Source organism: Eubalaena glacialis, chromosome 4 (genome assembly GCF_028564815.1).
Source record: "Eubalaena glacialis isolate mEubGla1 chromosome 4, mEubGla1.1.hap2.+ XY, whole genome shotgun sequence".
NCBI classification, from domain to species: domain Eukaryota; kingdom Metazoa; phylum Chordata; class Mammalia; order Artiodactyla; family Balaenidae; genus Eubalaena; species Eubalaena glacialis.
In genome coordinates, this window is record NC_083719.1 from 88,158,820 (window position 1) to 88,178,305 (window position 19,486).

The 19,486-nt window shown below is 36.7% G+C and overlaps 1 protein-coding gene across 2 annotated transcripts in view; it reads right to left on the reverse strand.

Annotated features, from left to right (window-relative positions):
* EFNA5 (ephrin A5) overlaps positions 1-19,486 on the reverse strand; it is a 277,027-nt gene that overhangs the window by 255,347 nt on the left and 2,194 nt on the right. The window lies entirely within an intron of this gene.

Consider the following 19,486-nt stretch of genomic DNA (forward strand, 5'->3'; position numbering starts at 1 on the left):
TGTAAATCAAAGCTGACTGAAAGTGCAGGAATTTAAATTAAATATAGGGGAAAATTTCCTGACGATATGATTGTTAAACTCAAGCTTTTATTCAAGGAATTCTAGAATTTCTCCTAAAATTCTTCAAAAAATTGTGCTGTACTTTGGCAAGGCCTCAAGAATCAAGCTTACCCGAATGCAGAGGAAGAGGGCTAGCTGGCATGTGAATTCCCTACCAGTCCGATTATTCTTCATATACAATGCACGCTGTATATGTATACACACAGCCTCACAATTAGCTCCAAAGGAGTCAAGGAAACATTTAACCTCCAGTGGGTGGTACTAATTATCTGCTGTAGGTGTACCAGTTGCAGCTTGCAACCTCTCAATCCATTAAATGCTCAACAAGGGGGAATATAAGTGTGCATTTTTAACCCTCCTTTCATATTAGCATATGGTCTCTATCGTTCTTCTCCACTGCGCCTCCTCAAAAATTCTGTTTCAAGGTCACCTTTCAACATTTCACTAATTGTGTTAGACAGTGTGTCACTCCACACAGCCCAGCTAAGCGGTTTAAGAGCCACTTACCGGCCAAGGTCAAAGTATATAAGGCTCAGTTTTCTCATCTGTAAAAGAGGACCATTACATTTCCTTCTTCATAAAAGGTGTTGTCAGGATTAAATACATGATAATGATTGTGAAGTCTGTAAAGCACTGTGCTCGGTACACAGTAAGTGCTCAATAAATGGGAGCTATTCAGAAATACCTCTGTCTCTAGAAGGGCATAGGAGCACTTCTGTGCCTGTAAAGGCAAAACTGAATCATCGTGCACTCCTCTGAGTAACCGCCAAGGCATTACTTGGTGGTTTTGAAAAGGGACTCAAAGAGCCTGAGGAGCTCCACACAGCCTCTCAGGAGCCTGGGGCCAGAGGTGGGTGGAGCCCCAGACCCCAATCTCTCCTAAATGCAGCCTGATGTTTGTTTGATGCTTTTTGTTTTTCTTTTTTTCTGTTTTATATATTAGTTTTCTGCTAAAGATTTTTACGAACAATGTTTCTTGGCTAAAAAAGAAGTTTGAAAACAACTGCTCAATCCATAGATCAGAGAAATAATTTAGATGTGATACAACACTCTCAGGTTCCATCTGGAAATATTAAAACTGCCCTGATTTTTACCATCCCACCACCTAACCACTTATAAACCAAGCCTAATTTGAGACCTTCAGATTTTTCCGGTATTCAGTTATATTTGCAAAGCAATTAAACAGCGGCTAAGACATACAACAGTGCAGAATTATAATACACATGAGAACATGTATATTATAATTGCTATACATGGCCCTCCCCCTTGATATTAGAAGCCTCACAGTGAGACCCTGCAACATGGCTAACCCATTGTAGCCCAAGCTTCCGATCTTCCACCAGATCTCATTCGCTCGGAATTGACTGCTTTCTGTACGTCCCCCAAATCCACCTACAAAGTTACAGCCAGCAAGTCTTTACTCCTGTTGTTATGAATCCCTGGAATATTCTTCTACTATTTGTCTCCATCTCTATTAAAATCATATCCATCATTCAAGGCCTAATCTACACTATTCCTCTTCCAGCAAGTAGTTCCTGATACCCTGAACAGATGTGCTTTCTCTCTCTGTCCATAGCATTCCATGCTTTATTGTGACATTCTTTGTTTGTTGTTCATTATTAGCCTGAGTGAAGCAGAACATTTTGATCACTGCCTTGACAATTAATGAATTTTCTAATTGTCTTGGTATTTGCCTGCATGCGGTCTTTAGCACTGACGAGTTCACATCAAATGTCACAGAAGACCAGGCATTAAGATGTAGGGACGTTTACAATATCAGTCATAATGAACAACAATCCAAATATGCTATTGGTGGTTTTACTGTGTCTTTATTAAAAATCACTTTGCAGTCAGGACACATGAGAATTTCATTTTAAGGATGTTTACTTTTCCAGTTAGTAAATGTACCAGGATGGTTTTTACTAAAACATAAGTCAGCCAGCTGTTTGTTTGGGTTCTTGAACTGAATGGTAAAAATACAGTCAGCTTTTACTCAAAGTACTCCACTTTAAACAAGGGAATCTGTTCCATATTTAAATGATTTAATTTTCCTTTTTTAAAATAAAGTTTCAATTTTTCATATAATAAGAACATCTCCTCTTCAGAACTTCAGAAGTTGCATTTCAGATGACATATGGTTCTCCATCACCCATCTGATACCCCAGGGATGCTGAAGCACTTAGGGGACCCAAGAGAGTGTGTAATCCGACATGACAGCTGAAGTTGGAAAGGCTGACAGAAGCATCAGAACAGGTATCAGGGAGGGAGAAGGATTAGTCTGGAATCCAGGTTCACCCCTCATCTTTCTTCCAACTCCACCAGAATGCTACACTTCATGTGCCCTTGAGAACACTGCATCTGGCATGAAGGGCTGGACCCACCAAGACCAATAGCTCCATGAACCTTAAACTTCTGAAAGAGGGCAGAGAGTGTTTTGGCACTCCAGTCTCCCAAATTCTCTGTAACCCAGCATAAGCTCCTGCTGGCTTTGTAGTCAGCTTCTCTTTCCTCTATATGGTGCATTTACCAGTTCAGCTGTGGGCCCTGTTAATTTCCTTGCACCGCCTTTCTTCTCCTCCTAACACATGCATACTTGAGCTGGCTCTGGAGTGCTGACTAAGCAAGAACAATAGGAAGCTTTGAGCAGGCCTCAGCCAGCCCCAGACCCAGTCAATATTTACTTCAGTTTAGAGCCACTGTTTTAAAGCTCCTTCCAAGCAGAACTCAACAGTGGGGAGTCCCCAGAGGTTTCTAGATTTTATTTAACAAGAGGGAAGAGGGCTGTAGAGACAGAGTAAATAGATTACTGTCCAAACCACTTTCTCAGAGAAAAAAAGGGAGGCAGTTCAACAAAACAGGTTAGACTTTCGATACTAATTAGCAACTTACAACAAGAAAAACCAATCGCCTTCCAACACTGATTACTGCAGTCTTAAAACTCCGTATTAGGCCGCAGTGCAAATCCACTTAGTGTGACCCCTGTATACCTGTGAACAGGGCCCTGATGTGATCAACCACTCAAAGCTTGCCAGTGTTTGCCTGCTCTGCCCGGAGGGGCAATGCGAGGGCCCTAGGGGAAGTGAGTCCAAACTCCTTGGCTGACTCCCAAACCAGATCTCACGTATACTACCAATTCAAGTGTGTCCGAAAAAGAAGTTGTGATTACCAAACACCCAGAATCGAGAGCGTGCTATGGTAAATACCAGTACGCGTGTCTGCTAGCTTGGCGACATTGAGAAGGTAGATCTGCGGTTTTGAAGAGAGTAACCGAAAAAAACAAGGCACAAACACTCTCTTCCCACCAGCGACAGTGGCTTTCTATGGGATGGCAGGTGGGAGGTGGGATGCGGAGGGAGGTGGTTCTAATATTACATTAGAATCAATGGAGTTTTCCCATAAATTTACATAGTCTTTTGTTGATGTAAATTTAGAGATACTCTCTTTATTGAAAATAAAACTATTTAACTGTAAAATTTTTATATTTGCCCAGTTGGCTTAATTTTATTTTTTTAAGGAGTCAATTGTCATAAAACTAACCTGAAATGACAGTTGGGTAGTTTTACTAAAATGATTAAGGCCATATAAAATTACTAGAGATTTCAGTTAGATACCTGAGGAAAGAAATTCATAGTTGTCTGCCATAACCAATTATACTGCTCATTATTCCATTCAAATCGATAAGTAGACTTCATTGTTTCTGCTTAAAGACCTAACTATACATTCCATTCGCATTTTACAATATTTCCATAAGGACAGTCAGATGATCCAAAAATTTTAATAGGAGAGAAATTAAAGAGGCTTTACAACTGTCTAAACTTAAAAATTCTAGTTTATGATGACCTAGTATTAAAGGGCAGTTCACCATTGTCTATATTTTAAACAAGCAAAATACATTGACATAATTTGGCTTTCACAAAGAGAATGAAGAGAATTCAAACCACCCTTCCTCAAAATATATGAGATAAAAGGTTAGGTATATTAGGATAGGCTTGTTCTATCATGTTTGTTTAAATTCATCAAATGCACTGAAATATGTTCAGCTCTAATCTTTACTACAATATTTACCATATTAATAAAAGCTAAATAATTAAAATGCAACTCAATCCAATTACTGCCACATCTTAAGGAATTCCTGGATTGCTATACACTTAATTTGATCAATCAACATGCGCTCACGGAAAGAAAATACAAAGTCAGCCTAGCTGAAATGAAGCCTCTGGCTGATATTTTTAAACTGATATATAAGAGTTATAAAGAATTATTTTTTTAATAATACAGAGTGTCAGTGAGTAAGTCATCAAAATTTAAACTTCTTGACTACCCTTTTGCCAAGAAAGGAAGCCTGGAACACAGGAGGGATTGTAACCATTAACCATTCATCATACTGAATCCAAGTAACATAAAATTACAAAGTTTAAAGCTTGAAATAAACTCATAGCAAGCTCATTCCCTTGACAAATCTTAACTTCCAATTTAGCAGGACAAAAGAAGCCTTCTTTTGTATGAAATGATACAAATGTAAAAAAGGTCAGTCTGATATTCTGGTGAGCATAGCAATTCCAAATATTAAAACACTGAACTTTTAAGGGAAATCAGTTATAGAGAGTTACCAGTTCTCTTTCAAATAATTTTGGTATTGCTAATACTAACTTCAATATTTTATTGCTACTGGCCAAGTGCTGCCCTCAGTTGTCACTAAATTTCTGGGTACAGCACATAAGGATCATTGACAATTTCCGTTATGAATTACATTTTTTTTGCCTTAAGTGAGGTTTATATCTTCAGGAGTAAAATGTTATAAAATAATTATGTAAGTATACGATTGCAATTTTTAAACAAGTAACAGGCACACTTGCTATTCTCCTGAACAGCTATATACATTATGAAGTAAAACCTGCTTTGAGTAACCACCAGACAATTCTACAGGAAAGTGGCCCTTTGACAGTAATGTGTTAAAAGAAACTTAGGTTTCAGTGCATTAAAATATATGTTCTTTGACAAATTCTGTCTCCTTTCTTAGCTAGATGCTGTTACGATCTATTTATGCTCCTAACATCAATGTGTGTATAATTAATATGTACTAAGTTTAAAAGCAGTCAATAACAGGAGTTTTTTAAGCACAGAGGCGTCAAGAGGCCAAACCCTGTTTTTCTGGCAGTAGGATTCAGAAGAATCCAAGGATCCCAGGGACAGCTGTGCTGCCTGTAAGGAACAGCCCCAGACAGGAATTGATTTGTTTCAACAAGCTCCTCATTGGAAATACAAGCATTCTCCAAAAGGGTGTCGGTATTCATTAATTTCTCCTTTGAGATGGAGATATCTCATTATACCTGTGAAGTCCAAAGCAGAATATCAGGGTTTTAGAAGTCAAAGAGGAAACAATATATTAGAGACAAACTGAGAGGGCAACAACTTCACGAGGAGATCCAAATTTCCTTTCTGGAAGAAGGTCCTAGCTGACTTGCCTCTCAAGTGTCACTCTTCACACATTATTACTCATGTAGAAATCACAAGATAAAGCCTGAAATGTGAATTCCTTTAAAAGAAAATTCTATATAAATGCATAAATCATATCTATCAGGGACAACATATATTACGAAATAAGACAACTTGATCTTTTTTAAAAAGTCAACTCTTCCACGATGTTTTGAAAATAAAATTTTATTTGTAAGACTGTATTTCTACGCAACTTACAAGAATATATAGAATTATACAGTAAGATGCATCAGTGCAAAGTGAGGTGACCCCCTCAATCTCTACTCTAATTTTTATAACCTTTTTAAAAATCCTGCTACAGATATACTTTCCTTCAAATTTTCACAGATCTGAAGGAGACATTTTGATTACACCCATTTATCTGTTAGGGTGAAGAAACAGGTTCAAAATTAATCATTACAAATGTAATGGCATAGTTAGACTCAATTAGAGCTGAAATTTAACTAGATCTGAAATGTAACAAAAAAATGTTAACAAAGACAATTTAAAAATCAAATCTGACATAGGATTTTTAATATCTTACTCTCTGAGCCTTGCCTAGACGACACCCAAACCCACTCAGTTTTATCCAAAACAGCTGCTATTATAAAAACTCAAAACAAAAAAAAAAAGTACATAAGTTCAATGCCTTTATTTTATGCAGCCAAAACAATCTGTAAATGTAGAAATATCAGTATATCAAAGAACTTGGTTACAACCTATTAATCTGAGGACAAATCACTGTTAATAGCCTTGAGCTAAATAAAAACTGTTCAATGAATGAGGACATATCACTGTTAATAGCCTTGAGTTAAATAAAAAGTGTTCAATGTATTTATTTTCCCTTTTAAAAAATGGAGGGGCAAAACAACAATTAGAACTATTGAGTATCTTCTGCTTTATCTAAACATGGCAATGACCACAAATCTTAGGTATATTAACTCCATTTTGAACAAAGCCATTCCTTAGAAATATGCAAATGACTTCATTTTAATCAATAAAGATATCCTATTTATAAATTTAATAATCTTCTAAGCATACTTCTTTTTTAGGAACCACTTAAGTTCACACATAGTCACAGAAGATTCTCGAATTTCTTTATCTATGAGAATCATAAAACTGGAAACTCTAAGTGGGTGTCACCTCAAAGTCACTGTCTCAGACGCTTATTTACACCATAATGAGAATAAACATAGGGGCTTCCCTGGTAGTGCAGTGGTTAAGAATCCGCCTGCCAATGCAGGGGACACGGGTTCGAGCCCTGGTCCGGGAAGATCCCACATGCTGCGGAGCAACTAAGCCCGTGCGCTACAACTACTGAGCCTGTGCTCTAGAGTCCGCGAGCCACAACTACTGAGCCTGTGTGCCACAACTGCTGAAGCCCGTGCGCCAGAGCCTGTGTTCCGCAACAAGAGAAGCCACCGCAATGAGAAGCCTGCGCACCGCAACGAAGAGTAGCCCCCGCTCGCCGCAACTAGAGAAAGCCCGCGCGCAACAGCGAAGACCCAACGCAGCCAAAAATAAATAAATAAGATAAATAAATTTAAAAAAAAAAAAGGAAGAATAAACATAAACCTACAAAAACCAAGCAAAACAGACATGTCTTGATTTACTATTCTTAATAATATTCATAGTTCTTATAAAAGTTAGACAATATTTTAATTAAATCCATTTTGCCAAGGATTTGAAAATGAAAAGATTTGCTTCTGTTTGATAATTAACTATAAAAAAGTATTGGTAAAATCGTTATTAAGAACAAAAGGATATTTGAATTAAGAGTGCTCACCATCTTTCCCTTCTCTGGGTTTATTTTCATACAAATATAGCTGGTCTACAGGCAAACAGTTTCATCTTCCTTTTAATAATCGCTCCATAGAGGTATATCGGTTAAGTAAGTCTACTTATGCTTTCAAAGACTTTCAAGTTCACTTAGGAGAGTGGGAATATTGCATTTATACACAAAGAGTGAGGAACAACAAGTAAGCAGGCAGAGTAATCTGAATTTAACTAGTTCCACCCTTTACTTGTGAATACAAGCATCACACAATTGTTTTGCAAAAGCAAATGATATATATGCTGTGAAAAAAACAGAAGCGTATTTATAGACTTTATATTACCAAGACTCTATAGAAACAAAGATTACTAAGGACACGAGAATCATGGAATTTTAGAGCAGACAGCTGTTTTCCTCCCAAGTCTCCAAGGAAGTGTAGGCTCCTAAAGTCACCCACAAGAAACCCTGCCAGTGGAAGCAGAAAAATTGTTAGTCATCTTCTGTATTGAATGTAAGATGAACATTTGAGGTTCATTTAACCATATGGATTTCAACTGGAAAGTGTTAAAAATCTGTTTCTGAGGTGTAATTCTGGCATTGCCATAGAAAATATCTCTGGGGAGGGTTTGCAAATATATTGAGACATTTATGACAGGATCCTCCTTAAACTTTTTGGACCAAGGCAATATTTTCACTCCAGTAGATTTGTCTATAAAGAGCAAGACTTACATCAAAATCCCTGGCCTGTTACTTTTGTTAGTGGTGTATTTTAATGACGTATAAACCTCAATGTAAAAATCTATTTTATTTGTCTGAGATTTGGGGTAAAGTCGCAAGAAATGAAGACTACCAGGTCTTAAGACAAATAACTTGCACTCACGCAAATACTAAGCCACTTGAGAAACTGTAGAACTATACAGAAAGTTCAGGGCAAATACAACCAAGAGCCCTTGATAAGAAACCAGAAGTAATCTCTCTCCCCACTGATCCATCTAGAACCTGGCTGCTCCAACTGTGGTTCATGGGCCGGCAGCATCCATACCACCTGGGAGCTCGCTAGAAATGCAGAATGTCAGACCCCACCCCAGATCTACTGAATTAAAATCTGTATTTCAATAAAATCCTCAGAGGACTTGTGTGCACATTAGAGTGTGAAAAGCAGTGATCTAGAAATCGCAAATTGACTGCTTCATGATGGCAGGGATGTTGTTTATATATTGTTTCCTGCAATATCTCCAGTACTAAGAACAATACCTGGCCCACAGTGGACACTCGATAAATATTTGCTGAATAAATCCATATGTGAACATTTCTTAGAGTATCTTCTACTTTGCACTGTGTTTATGTGTATACAGTTCTTAAACATACACAAAACTGCAAGTTCCTTAAGGGTACAGATGCTGTCTTATGCATCTCCGAATCCACTGTGTGCCTCTCACTGTCTGCAGGTATCACTCAATATTTTATCAATTATTCAATATAGGAATATACTACTACTGTTAGATATTTATCTATAACGTTGTTTTAATGTGAAAACTTTGGAAAACTAAGTTTAAATCAACATATAATTTCTGAATTCGCTCATTTGGCTCTGGTTTTAAATACAGTAAGGAGAATTCACCCAAGAAATCGAAGTAGTAATGGAAACCATTATATAGGGCCAAGTCCTGATTCTACGTGGTACCAGAGAACAGGAATGGCATGGATGATTAAAATCCAAAACTGATTCCAAACCTCAAGTTATTCAATAGCCTCAAAGTCTTTTCTTACCAAATCACATACGAAAGCTGCTATAAGTTTCAGAAACATCATTTTTTGTTTTATTTTCTTTCTCAAATCCACCTACTGAACAGTGAAATGGCCAAAGCCATCAAAAGAGAAATACAGTGACAGAGAGATATACATAATAAACAAACTAAGTAATCAGTCCTCAAATAACCAGATACCAACACGGAACTCTAAAGCAAAGCAAAGAAATAATTTGTGAAAGAGATAATTATACAGTAAATAATCAAATACATTAATAGCATAGATGTACTGGTAACAGGACCATTCCAAAATGATACTCAAAATAATGAGAGATTCAGAGTCATGATTATTGCTGACTCTCTTAGGCCATATTTTAAAGGACGGATGCTAAATCAGGAATACTCTCCCCAATAAAGAATTGCTTTTTTTCTATTTAATTAACTGAATTCAATTGTCCTTTATACATTTTTTTTTTTGCTTCAGGAAACCCAGAGTTTTAAGTTAAGCCATCAGATATGTCTGACCCCATATGTATATAACCATATGGAATATCCTGTATACATATACACACCCCACCATACATACACACACACTCTGTCATGTTGTTGTTTTCCCAAGAGTATAGTCGACAATAGTGATAGCAGAGTGTGTAATAAGTTTTCATTGTTCCCCTGACAGCTATAGTTCCATACAAGACCCTTTTCTTTTTAGGTTGTAAATGCTATGGAAAAAATAAACTAATAACAGGCATTTAATTATGGGTCCTGCAACCATAGTGGGAACATTGCCAGAAAAGACTGGAACCTCTGGGACAGCAAAAACATATATTTCCAGGGGAGGGGAGAATTTTGTTCTTCAATTATAGTAATGCTTAAAATATTGATGACAGGCATATGATAGAAAAAATTTTTAATTTTTTCCCAAGTCTCTATCGAGGATAAAGTATGTACACAATGCTACATCAATACTAAAACCAAGAATACTATTGTATCTGTACTAAAATATTAATAAGAATAAAGGCATTGCTTATTAATAAGCAAAATACATAAAGAATAGCTTTATGTTTTGATACTATCAGTGAAGAATACAAAGATTCAGTTTCAATTTTGGTTTCTGCCTTGCTTTATACAGACTTAAAAAAATGAACACTTGTGATATCAAATATCTGGGTGCTATAGTCCCTGAGGCTTACTTCAATTTGTTTTATACAGTATTTAAAATAAGGCATCCCCCAAGTTGCTGTCATGGCAGACACCAGATCTGTCACTGAGGTCCTTTCTCGCCTGATTAATTAGTAATTGGGAGACACATTTTGGCAGCTTTCATTTCCCTATTATTTTCTCTTGTTTGACACAAAACCCTGTCAGGAGCACCACTCTTTGAACTGTACCCTTCTTAGTGCTGGGTCACTAAATTTTAATAAATGGAGCCCCTGCCAGAAAACTACAGAAATAGGCATAAAAGTTTATTGCAGCAGTAACAGTAAACAAATATATGAAGAAAATACTGAATGCCACAGTATCTAAAACATTAATGGTCTGTCTGAACCCAGGGGTTATTGGCGAGATTGCAGAGCAGAGACTAAAAGAAAGGGCCTTCAACAAAACCACTGCTTTCATTTGTCTTTAAAAAAGTACATATTAGTTAAATAAAGCAGATAAATACTTGGTGCAGCAGAGCCATACATCTGAGTTTCCTCCATTATCCCAACCCGATGAATAAATCTATTGGGAGGAAAAGATTGATAGTGACTACAGGGATAGAAACCCCTTCCAGAAGTCACAAAAGCACTGTCTGAGCCAAACAAAGAAACGTTTTTCATAAAAGGTAAGGTGAGGAACTTAAAATTGAAGCTAAAAAGACTGAGATTTCGGAGAGCTACAAATAGCTACAGAATCAGTTTCAGGTTCTCCATCTCAAGTGTCAGTCACTTCAAAAAGTGCTGCTACGATGGTGGCTCAGGACACTTGTGTGCCACAGCAGTGGCCATGCTGTGTGGGTCAGAGGTCACAGCTTCCACATTCCGACATCTGTCTGTATTTTCTTGCCCTGAAACAATAGAAGGGAACTAGGCTCATTTGCTCCCACTTTGTTTAACCTAATTGTTAAACACAAAAGATAATTTCCCCATATTTAGAATTATTTTTCCTTTTCTCCCTAATCCCATTTGACTCCATACGATTAAATACCATTAAAAATAACTTAACCGAAAGGTTAAGTCCCCTATATATTATTAAAGTTAGGCAAATGTGACAAAGCCGTATATCCTGCTGGCACCTAAGTACCAGAAAACATCAAGTATCATGCCCACCACCATCAAAATCTAGATAACAATTAGCACTACAATTATCCAACCAAAATAAGCCATGACTGCATCAAACCACAAAACTGCATTTTTAATAGGAGAAAATACTTTCATTTACTTTTATAATATGTATTTTCATAGTAAGAGGCAAGAGCTAATTGTGAATTATAGTTTCTACATACATAAATAAATCACTAATAAAACTAGAATGGATATTCTGACACCTTAGAAGAGGGAAGAAAAAACAAAAGTATTTGTTAGTTCATTTAAAACAAAAAGGTCATTTTGAACCCTTGGTTATTTTAGTCTTCTCCATCAGTCAAAGAAAAACAGATGATGGATAGCAGAGGAAAGCGTTTTGGTACAAAAACTGTCAACTCACTCATACTTGGACTTTAATGAGAAGTCCATGAGATGTATATCCGATCTTAAAACATGTATTTTATTTATCTCCTTTACATTGTACTTGCAACCATCAAAAATTCTACTTCTAATGAACTGAAGCAATCTGTGACATAAGTAGTATTCAATTTGTACCCAGTTTAATCAGACTGACTGAGTCAGGTTACTTTGAAATTAGTCTTAAGACGTTCTGTTTTTACTTCAGTACATGAGAATAATGTTCCCAGATATCATCAACCAGATGCAGTGGCAAGAAGTGTAGTATACATTTTTGGTAAAGTTTACTAGACCACATGTTCCTCCAAATGTATCCAGAAATACAAAACATGGTGGAAAATATAACAGTCTCAATTAGTATACGCTCATAATTTTTAAAAACAAATATGAATTTACTTCCAAAATAATTTTCTATAAGAACCCACAAGAATGGTTTAGTAATGAGATTGTGAGAGCCTATATTCCAGGGACCAAAAAGGCTCTGGCTTCATATAACACTTCTTAAAGCACCCCAAATGCTTCATTTTTGGAGGTAACTATATTTTTATCAGTACCACTTACTAGAGAAAGATTCCTGCTAACGTTGTGCAATTTGGAAAAAACAATATCAACCAACAAACAAAAAGGACTGCTTAGTACAGTAAGAAAAAGGAAGTCAGGGTTTGGGGGGGGTGATAATAGGGGTTACTAATATATCACTGAGAAATTAACAATAAATTATAAGCTTCAAGAGAAAACTACATTTGTAAACATGGTACAGCCCAATATTTAACATGAAAATATAATATGCCTAGGTTTAAAATATATCATTACTAAGTTAAAATACCCTTTTTTTTGTCAACTAAATACAAGAAGATAGCATTCTAGTGAGCTCACAAATAACTTAAGATAGAGCTTTAAATGTAGAGCCCTGCCAAAATGATCCCAAAGTGGTTTAGTCCTTTTCTATCGTCCATATTCATTTCCGGACCATTTTCATGAAAGAAGTAAAATCGGTCTTAAAACAAGATGGCTGCTTCTAGGGGAAAGAAAAGAAACGCTGATTTAACTGAAAGCCAAAAAACTAGCTTTTCTAAATCAAGAAACAAGAACATTGGTATATTTTTTCTAATCTCCAAGTATATATTCATGCACTTCCACATGGAAATTTACGGATTACTCTGTGCAGTTACTGAAAATTATTAATAGCAAAGCAATTTTTTTTAAAGGTTTGATCTTTGTGTGCTAATAAGGTGATTGTCCAATGCATATACATAGAGATATCACAAAACCAAAATTCCCAATTATCCTTCGTATCAGAATCATGATCATCAGTCCCAAAAATCAGGTCACTTGATAAGCAGTTAACAGGAATAATATTGATATCTTATAACTCTTACAGAACTCCATCATAAAATGCCCAGTGATAGATATCCTGTTACAAACAAATCAACTGTATTTGGCTTTTCAAAGGTAATACCCTAGGAACTTAGCTGTTAGACAACCTCTCCTGGAATTGCACTTTGATGACCTTCCCTGAAGCAAATGGCAGATTAACTCTGTGACATATACATAAAAACTAAAAACATTTTCCTCCATTTTGAAATAAGTTTTAAATAGATTTTTTTAAAAAAAATCACTCAAAACTATTTTTATTTCTCACTTGAGGGGAAAATAAGACCTGACAGTAACATTTTCTTCAACCTGTCAACTGTCAATTGCATGAAGGATGTTTCTCAAGATGACAAAGGTTTATTTTTCCTTATTGAAAATGATAGAATTCTACCTGAATGAAAGCTGAGCTAACCATCACTGTAGTACACTACCGTCTCCCAGCAACTAGCTAACTCAAGGAGAAGTTTTCACGGTTTTAAAATAATGGTTTTATTGAAATCTATGGCTCACTGTTTGAATACTATATTCAAAAGCCTAAAAATAAAAGAGTTTCCATCTACACAGATTTCAGATTAGAAAACAGTGTAGAGACTTCAGTAGTTCACAATAAACCCTTCAGAGTACAATAAGGAGTACAGATTATCAAGAATGGTAAAATAGAAGGAAAATTTTTTGTTTATGCTCAAAACTAGGCATAATAGTTGTAATACAGAAAAACCTGCATTATTACTTTTTACTTTTAAACTAAGTTCTTCTATGTCATTATGCTGCCTTGTTTATAACTGACAATTTTGAAAACATGAATGCAGGCAAATTCCAGAGGAAACAGATCTCCTGGTAGTGAGTAATATCCCATTCAGAAACACTGGAAGTTCAAATTAATCACAAGAAACTTTTCCACAAAACAGCTCAGGGTATAGGTTGAGAAGCAGACTAAAATATAAATCTAATAATATAAATCAGGCCCTTAAAAGAGACAATAATTTATTGATGTTTAGCTGTCTAAGACCACCATCATAAGACAAATTACTAAAAGTGAATATTAATATCTCATTTCTTACACTCCTCTTCGAGGTTTTGTACCTGAATATGAAGCTATTATCCGTCACAAATGATGAGAGGCAATTTTTTCTCGGTTTGGAAGACTAGTCCTGACTGAACATCCTGGGTAAGTGGCCAGACCTTCCTCACTGTGCTTAGAGACATACAAGCTTCCTTTTCAACACAGACATTCTAATCAGGGCTGCTGTTTTAACAGTTTATATACTGTTTCTGAAAAGAAAATTGACTATATGGCATCAGTTAATATAGAGTGGTTCATTATCTAAAATAAAATATCATAGCTTTTTAAATTCTCATTACTGCTGGAAGTTACTCAAAACCAACACAAAAAATGAAGAGGGCTGAGGGGCATCTTTTTTGAAAAACTATTAATCAAATGATATATATTGGACAAAGAAAAAAAAACTAAACAATAAACCAAATGTTACCCTCACATAAAATTCTGTTCTTAACATATTCTTATGTTTTGTTCATTTTCTATTTCAATGTTTTCTCTTCCTCAAAGGTACATTCTTTTGGCATATACTTCTAAGTTTGCAAAGGCCAGGACTCCTGAAGGACTAATTGTATTCATTAATTTTCTTGGCCCAGCATGAAGCTGGTAGCTTGCTTGGTTCATAGCAACAGGGGAGAAAAGGAGGCGCTCATCTTTATCTGTCCCATCCAACAGGAAATCAGGCCAGTGGACAGAATGCAATGAAATGCCTCTTCAGAGGCATCTTACAAGATTAAATGGCAAGAAATTCACAAGGTTAATTTGCCCCCAAATAACTAAATGTTCCCTCCAAATCTGATCCTCAGTCTTCAAAGGTGGAAGCCTCTAGAGCTATTGATTATCAGCCAGAACACATATGGCAACAAGATATTCATTCAGTGAGCCAATGGCTTAGTTAATACCACTAAAATCAACGAACAGGGAGTAATGAACTACTGAAGGCTCTCTCTGATTCTTTTAATCATGAAGAGTATATTGACCTTGGTCTCACACTGTACAGCCAAGCGTGCCTCAAACAGCACTGATGTTCCAGTCACCTAAGAAAAAGACAGTTGACTATTCTGATAGCTTATTACGAATACATAACATAATGTATAAAATCACTGGAACGTAACATCTCAATGGCTTATTTTGCTTTCAAACTTCTATGGAAAACTGGCCAAAAATAAGAAGCACACTTTTCTTCTACAAATTTCTAGATTAAACAAAGGGTAAGAGGGGGAAAATTCACTTCAGGTCTCCTACAAATGGATAAGGGTAAAAACACTTCAGGTCTCCTACAGTGGATATAAATTTTCATCACACTGCTTTATTTTTAAAGCAGATGTTTATAAAATTCTGATATAAATATCAAAATAACAAAATTATCCCATTACATCTAATAAAATGATACATTACACTGAGGTTCAGAGTTAATAAAGTTAAAAGATTCTAAGTAATGTCTTTTACTTGAAGAACTTTTGTTTCTAATATATGAAGTATTATTTACAACACTTAAAATTTCAAAAATAAAGTTATCAGGGTTGGTGATACAACTCATTCAAAATCAAGATCAACTTTCCATCTTTCCTCAAAACAAATTCTTAGATTTCGACCAAACTGATTTCATTTGAAAGAGAAAAAATATGCAAGGGCTATATGATCAGGGAAAAATGTTACTACTTCTCTCTACTTAGTCACATACATATCACCTATACTGCCTGAAAGATTTGGGAGTGTTGACCTAGAATTCACATCACTTTCACAACTCAAGATTACATGTTTGCAAAACTAAATGGTGTCAATTACCTGCTACTCTAACATGAAATGTTTAATTTACAAGTCCAAAGAAAACATATGGTTAGGCTGAAATTTAGAAAATCCCAGATGAATTATAGGGATATCTTTTCCCATAAGAGAATAACACTTTGAATTGGTGATTCTCAAACCTTAACAGAAGCAAAGTACTAAATGAAGAAAATCGGTACTCTTATTAAAGTATGCTAGTTATATTTGCCACTGTTTTATTTTACTATTCCATCTATTAATGCCAACCAGTAGGAGACATGTTTAATTATCCCAGCATCATTTTGGCAAGTGGTAAAATGAATCCAAGAACTTTTCAACATACACAGCATTTGAAAGAATATTCTCTTTGGAAGCACCAAACTGTTTATAGCATGTTTCAAATTAAGCGGCATACTCTTTAATATTGAGTCACCTCTACCTTTATAAGCGTAGCTACTAAGGGAGAATGTAAAGGAAGTTTTATTATTGAAAGTCCTTTTAAAAGTTACTTAAAAGCTTTTTCCATTATTAAAGAAATTAAACACAAATATTCTATCAATAGTTATATTCTCCTTGACTTGGATCTTCATTACTCAAACTTCCTTAGTAACAAGCCGGTTCAGAATAGAGCATAAAATTAAAAGGATCTTTCTATTACTCTCACGATTTAGGTGAAACTCATACAACTTTTCAAATGTTTAAAATATGAAAGATGTATTTACAAAAATGTTATCATATATTTTTATTCAGACTCTTAGGTCTCAGTTGCTATTTTAGAGATTTGTAGCAAGTCAATACATAAAATCATTGTGGTCCACTGCCCAATAAATACTGGCAATTAAAAAGTTATCAGCATTTAAAAATTAAACATCTATTTCCCAGAAGTGAATGCTTGGGAAGACAGATTCTAACAGCAAAACTATCTGACAGCAAATAAGTTTTACATTTTTTTCCTCTGTGAACTTAGATCTATGGATGCTTCTGTTACCAAAGCAGTCAGTAATGAAACCCAATGCAGCTGATAAACTCCTATGACTACACAAGTTACAAAATAAGATATTTAAATCCTGTGATCAAGATGTAATACTTAATTTTAATTTTATCTAAACATAATTTCAAATGAAGTACAGTAGTATAAACTAAAATATATTTACTTCATTTTGCCACAATATCCATTTATTACCAACTTAATGTGTCCGCTGAACTCTTCTTCTAAGAGTAAAATCTTTAAAGTCTATTTAAGTTGCAATTAAAGTTTTCTACTTTTTTCCACAAGACTGAAGTCTTCTGATAATATTATTAATTTAGCAAAATCTTAAAAGATAGGATTTATGTCAAACCAAAAGGCATGGTTAGCTTACTTTACAAAATGATAGCACAGATGAAAAGAAAATGTAAAACATTAAAAACTTAAAATTTAGTAGACCCCTGCAAATTTTCTAAAATATTTTTTCACTATCTTTTGTGATAAACTTATTTCTAAATTACTTATTTTGCGTTTGGCTCCTTTTAAATACATCCAAGCTGACTTTTCTTCATTCAGCAAAAAAGCACCGTCTTATTCCACATTTCTAAGATAAATCTGCCTACCAGTACCTAGTTTTAAAATTATATTATTTTTTAAAGTAAGTTTTACTGTGATAACATATGAAGATAAACACACCCACAAATCCCTAAAAATACTAAAGTTAGAGCTGAATCTTTTTTGGGGGGGGGTTGCATGATTCTTTCTTTTGAACATTATCAAATTGATAATGATCAAATAGAGAGGTATTTCCACAAACTTCAAATTAAAATACTGACTTGAGAATACTCTTGGTATTTTAAAATTCTACAGATTAACTTTGGGCAGGTTCAAAGACACCATGCCATCCTGAGCAGAAGAGTTTTCCGCAGGCCGGGCAGATCTATTAAAAAACATGACCTGTGACAAAAATCAATGTGCTAATCTCAAACCAAACAACAGTATCAAAAGCATAAAACAGAGATAACCTAAGATAAAATGTCCTCAAACTAACTCAGACTAGTTTGACAGATTAAGAAGGAGGGGTAAGAGTGAGGATGTTGCTGATTCTTTCTGTTTTAACCCAGGATGACTGGAACACCCAAGTACCCAAATAAATTAATACCAAGAGAAAAAGATTACACTGTGAAGTTTGGAGTGGGAAACAAAAGACAAGCAAGAGCAAAATGTCCCAAATTCAACTAACCAATTTCACTGTTGTTTTATTTGATAAGGCACTAAAGTTTAAAATATAAATTCCTCTGTTTCGAATATGCTGTCTAATAAAGCCCAAAGGGGAATAAAACCAACCAACATAATGAGACTTGCTTTTAACGCCATCACAACTGGAAAGCTTGCTGTATTTGTCTTGTCAGCTTTAATAAAAGGCATCTCCTCTGGCAGGATGGCTTCTCTTTCTCTTTTCCTAATAGCGGTAAGTGGCATGTCAAAGAAGAAATAGCTTCCCATCCCACCACCCACCTCCAGGAGACTTTTTAAACCAAACTTTGAAGGATGTCTCCACTTGGCCCAAGCGATGCAATCAGGACTTGGGCTACCTGGGTGTGACTATCTTTCCTGGGATAGCAGGGTGGGGGGACTCTATCCCCGTTCGGCAACCGGTGTACGGCTCGTAGGGAAATCTGCCCATCTTCAGCTGAGAGAACATTACTTCAAGCGGGGGAATCCCTCCTATGCCAGCATAACAAAGGAAGGCGGGAGGCCGGCGGAGAGGGCCACCGGGAGGTAGGAAAAACTAGAGGCGCCCACCAGCCCCCTCTCCCCAAGCGCGCTGGGCGCGCAGCAACCACAAACTCTTCCCTTGGCCTCCGCCTTTCTTCTCCCAACTTCCACGCCAGCCCAGGGAAAACCCTGGGATTTTAGGTATAATCGATGCTATTTCCCTTCTCCTCGGCGGGCACCGAGACCAGCCCACAGCTGGAAGCTGGAAGCTGGCCTCGGTCCCAGAAAGGCAGAGCAATATGGGCCCAGCGGGGCCGACTGCTGCCCGGGAGAAAGTAGGGCTTGGACCTGCTCTGGATCGGGAGGGGTCCGCCCGGCACTCTGGACAACCCCACCCGTACCCCTCTTCCAGGGTCCGTGAACAAGGAACCCAGGCAGATAGCCAGGGTCCAGCAGGAGCGCTAGGGCGGCCCCGGGCGCCCATCTCTAGGTTCCCGCGTACTCGGCTGGCTTCGGAAGCGCCCGAAAAACGTTTCCAGGTAACCGCGCGTTTTCCTCCGGCTGCACACTGCCAGGCTTCGGACGAAGGGCTCCCACCTCCCGGTTCGGCCAACTCCAGCAGCTAGCTCCGCAAGCATGACGTAACCCGGCATTAGATCAAACTTTCTGGCACCTTGAGCCCACCGGGAGGTGGAGGAGGTGGGAGAAGCCTCTCTACTGCCAAGAGAACCGGGACCAGACTGACAGGGGCCGGATGATTTCCTCGCAGTTAAAGAGGAAAATATAAACCTAAAGCTTCCGCTTCCCAGCCCCCCACACCTCCCCCAGCCAGTGCGCTGA